The 5,150-nt window shown below is 42.4% G+C and overlaps 1 long non-coding RNA gene across 1 annotated transcript; it reads right to left on the bottom strand.

Annotated features, from left to right (window-relative positions):
* Nucleotides 1-922: 922 nt before the first annotated feature.
* LOC135246808 (uncharacterized) lies at nt 923-4,797 on the bottom strand. The gene is made up of 4 exons (XR_010327954.1): nt 2,975-4,797; nt 2,247-2,408; nt 1,457-1,503; nt 923-1,220 (listed from the first exon to the last, which is right to left on the bottom strand). It is a non-coding gene; the product is annotated as an uncharacterized LOC135246808 (long non-coding RNA).
* Nucleotides 4,798-5,150: the final 353 nt, after the last annotated feature.

Genomic DNA, 5,150 nt, shown 5'->3' with positions numbered 1-5,150 from the left:
GAGAGAGAAAGTGTGTGTGTGCATACGGTTATGAGCGTGTGACTATGTATGCATGTGTGTGCGTGAGAGTGCACAGTGAATGTGTTTGTTGTTCAAGATGTGTGTTTCATGTGTGTAGGTGTTGTGTGCATGTGTGATGTGGTGTGTGAGTGATTGGGTGTAGAGGTGTGTATGTGTGTAAGAGTGTGAGTGTGTGTGCACGAGTGTGTGCGTGCGTAGGTGTGTGCGTGCGTGTGCAGAGTGTACATCAGTGTGTGTATTGTGAGTGGTGGTATTGTGAGTGCGTGTGCATGAGTGTGAGAAAGCAAGGTGTGTGTGAAGTTGTGTGTTGTGGATGTGTGTATGTGGGTGTATGTGTCTAGTGTCTGATGTGTGTGGTGTATGTGTAATGTGTTTTGGTGTGTGTGTGTGAGTGGGTATATGAATGTGGTGTGTGTGTGTGTGTGTGTGTACATGAGTGTATGTATTTGTGTGTGCGTGCATGTGTGCGAGTGTGTATGCGCACGTATGTGTGTGTATGCGTGTGTGTGCACGTGCATATTTGTGTGTGAGCGCACGTGTGTGTGTGCGTGTGTGTGTGTCTCTACTCCAGTTGGCAGAGGGACACTGAGGCGTCACACACTTCAAATCCAGCACAGAGGGGTGTGTGTTGAGTGAAGTGTGTGTGGAATCTGTGCAGGAGGGTCAGTGTGTCAGAGTCAGAGACGCTGTAGAAGGACAGAGTGCCGGTTGGACGGTCCACACACACTCCTACCCTGTACACACACACTCCTCCACCATCATCATCATCATCACCACACACTCCTGCTCTGCGGTAGGGGGAGGTGAGGGCAGGTACGTCTGTTGGGTTATTATTGTGCCAGACAGACACAGAGTCCTGAGTTTCATCAGAGGGACCGAGTCATCAAGCACCGCACGCAGACTCCAGGAGTTTTTATTCAGTCCAAATATACAGTCAGAACTCCATCCTTTCCTGCTGATTCCTTTATCTGTCACTGCTATATAAACCTCTCCCCTCTCAGACACACTGAACTCAGCCTCCCAGTAACAGCACTCACACACACTCTCTCTGCACACAACCTGGGGCCAGAACTCAAATCTCTCTGGATGATCAGGATATGGCTCCTCTCTCCCCAGTGTGTGTGTCACCCTCCTGTTCCCCTCAGACAGAGACAGCGTTCTGTGCGCTGTGTTTGGATCCAGTGTGAGCTGACAGCCGTCTGCACACCAGAGACATTAATGAGATTAATTGTCACTATTAATATTCACCTTATTATGTGTGTGAGAGAGAAAGGACTGTCATAGTACCTCTGTATGTGTGTTTGTGTACATGTGTGTTTCTGTATGTGTGTTTATGTGTGTAAGAGAGAAGTCTCTCTCTCTCTCACACACACACACACACACACACACAGCAGAGTGTGTATCTATGCAAAGTGTTCTGTCGATACAGACTCACATTTCCTGGGTCCTGGTTTGGTCCTGTTCTCTCCTCCATGGTCCACACTGTAAGAACAGCAGAACAGAATTCTGAATTTTAACCATCCTTTATTTCCACTCTTAACACACCAATGACATCACATATATAAAAACAAAGGCACAATAAAACACAAAACCACAATCATATGAAAAAAACACAAATCTGTCAGAAAGGAAACTTATTCCATTCACTCACCCTGTTCCATGTGCAAAAACAGCTCCCCTCCCTCCACTGAACATAAAACACCCTTATAACACACACACTCTGAAACACACTCAGGTTCTCCATTGCTTTGTAATACTGAAACTCCACCATCACTGTGTCCCTGATCAAACCCCTAACTACAACAACTTTACTGCAGTGATCCCGTGCAGCACCCTCCACAGGAGATCCCCAACTCTCTTGAGTAACGCTGGTTTGTACAGTGCCCTCCATGCCCCCCCCCCCCCAACTCCTTTGTGTGTGTGTGTGTGAGGTGCACTATGGAAACTCTCTTACTACAGCAGTGATGTGTCCTTAGCAGCACAGCGCTCTCATCCTGAGCCCTGGTGTTGTCTCGTCCAGCTCCTCAGTGTTGTGTGTGTGTGTGTGAGGTGCATTGTGGAAACTCTCTGTACTTACAGCAGTGTGAGTGTGTCCAGTTTAGCAGCAGACAGCGCTCTCACTCCTGAGTCTCCTGGGTGATTGTGTCTCACGTCCAGCTCTCTCAGATGTGTGTGTGTGTGTGTGTGTGTGTGTGAGGTGCAGTGTGGAAACTCTCTGTACTTACAGCAGTGTAAGTGTGTCCAGTTTAGCAGCAGACAGCGCTCTCACTCCTGAGTCTCCCGGGTGATTGTATCTCAGGTCCAGCTCTCTCAGGTGTGAGGGGTTTGAACACAGAGCTGAAGCCAGAGAATCACAGCCTCTCTGTGTGACTCTACAGCCTGACAGCCTGCAGAGAGGACACACACACCTTACATGCATTAATATAAACTAACAGGGCTGTGTGTGTCAAACACATAGCAGTGTGTTACACACCGTACACACATTAATATAAACTAACAGGGCTGTGTGTGTCAAACACATAGCAGTGTGTTACACACCTTACACACATTAATATAAACTAACAGGGCTGTGTGTGTCAAACCCCTTCTACAGCTCAATATAAAATAACAGGGCTCTGGAATTAATCATGACTATTTAAGAAAATGACCAGTTAAACTAAATTTGAACAGATTCAATTAATTTTCATAATTTTGAAGAATGTATGAATAGAAACAATTTGACGCTTCTCAAAAATATGTTTTTTCAAACTGATGTCAGATATAAAATGTGTTTCTACCAAGAGGAAGAACAGGAAAGTGCTGCTTTATTTCTGTGAAGAAAAATAACTCTTGTCTATTTTAACATTAAAAACATTAGTAATATCAGTGCTATATTTAGTCATTATTAACATTAGTGCTGTATTGTGTCACATTGGAACCCTTTTTGATTGAAGGGGTTTGTGTTTGTACTCACCCCAGTCTCTGCACTTTACAGTGTGGGTCCTCCAGTCCAGCAGAGAGCGCTCTCATTCCTGAATCCTGCAGCTCATTGTCTCTGAGCTCCAGATCTCTCAGCTCTGAGTGAGGAGAGCGCAGGACTGAGGCCAGAACATCACAGCAGCCCTCTGTGAGATTACACCAACCCAGCCTGTGGAGAGACCACACACACACACATACACACACAACACACATGCGCACACACACACACACGCACATACACACACCACACATATAACACACATACGTATACACACACACACACGCACAACACACAGACACACACAAACACACACACACAACACATAAACACGCACACACGCATAAGTATAACACATACATAACACACATACGTATACACACACACACACACAAATATGCACACGTATACACACACACACACAACCGCACACAACACACATGCGCACACACACAGACACACACACACACACATGCACACACACAAACACACACACATACAACCACACACAAACACACACACAATTGAAATTCACTGCTAATTGTCACACTGTGCACCTTGGCAGCAGATAAATGTGGAATTTCCTATTTGTACAGCACGTGCATTCCTGGGATGTACACAGTACACACAAAAACAGGAAGAGTTTATATTAATTACGTTCATAAAGTATTCTGACTAATCCATAAAAAAAGGTTATCAATTAACAAAAAATAACTAAAAATAAGGAGCCAATTCAACTCAAGGTTGGGGGCTTCCTGCAAGGATTTCATTAACAAAACTGTTCCATGTTGCGGTGATATCACATGGGACACAACATGATTGCAAACATATTTCATTTGCAAACACAAGAAACAGCACTAGTATGATCACTATGGTGTACTTTACCTCACCTTCAGTCTACAAACATCTTTATATTTTAAAAACATTCAATCTTCATCTAATAATGTAACCAAGGCGGCAAATGAAATACACTGCAGCGCCATCTACTGGCTGCAGAGAAACACCACAACTGATTATTGCCATTGACTGGTACTACAGGTATATGGAGGACCAAAAATTTAAAAATAATAAATAAATAAATGACGCAATAAATGAATTAATGTATAAATACATAAATAAATAAATACAAAAGCAAGAAAATGTAAAAATAAATGAATGTACACAGAAATAAATTAATAGACAAAATCTGACAAATGGGTATTTGCATTTATTTCCATATTTATTTCTTGATTCATTCATTTCTGTGGATGTTCATTTCCATATTTATTTATTGCTTGATTCATTTATTTCTGTATATATTTATTTCCTTATTTATGTTTAAATTAATTTATGTCTGTATATATATATATATTTCTGTATTTCTGTATTTTTTCATCCAAATGTTAATGAGGGGGGGCTGTCAATGAAAATATGTCATAGTGTCACAATATTTCCATTGGTTGATCGATACCAGAGTACGTAGATTCACTGTACATGCCTTGCTTCAACACCGGTTGCTTTTTACCACATTTACGTTAGTAGGGCAGAGCAGGGCAAAACGTAACACAGATTTTATTTTTTTGGTTAGGTAGTGCAGCTTGAGTGACGTATTTCAGGATAAACACTCAGAATGACCCTTGCTTTCTCTCCAACGAAAGGTGAGGGATTTTGATAAACATTTTGGGAGATATTGCCAAATAAAAGTTTGTTTTGGTGATATGTAAGCACATTTTTTTACCATAAGTATTTTTTGGGTGCTGTAATGTGTGTGCATATCAAAGCATCCAAATGTATGTAATCGTAAACAGTCTTTTCGTGACTAACAGATTGCATATTTTTGATCAATCAGCTCCACCTGCAGGATTAAGACATGCACGCAGACTCACAGAGCAAGGGACCATAACAGGACTGAAAAGGGAAGACATTCAACGGGAACTGCAGAATAATGCTGGGATAACTTGAGAAGGGAAAAGAACAGGACCACATAGAAGAGTTTATGATAAACTTTACTTTGGAGCTTAAAGAACATACATACAGCACGGCTGCACTCAATCTCCTGAACAAGCTACCTCACCACCTCACTGACGTCTTACATTGGTTGGTGTATCCTGTTTCGAAAAGCCTAGGGCTCCACCTAGTGGATAACCTGACTACACTACAAATGTACAGTATCGTGATAAGTTTTCACCAGTTG

Source organism: Anguilla rostrata, unplaced genomic scaffold (genome assembly GCF_018555375.3).
Source record: "Anguilla rostrata isolate EN2019 unplaced genomic scaffold, ASM1855537v3 scaf0931, whole genome shotgun sequence".
NCBI lineage: Eukaryota > Metazoa > Chordata > Actinopteri > Anguilliformes > Anguillidae > Anguilla > Anguilla rostrata.
The sequence above is the reverse complement of the archived record's forward strand: the minus strand, read 5'-3'. Positions and strand labels throughout refer to the sequence as shown.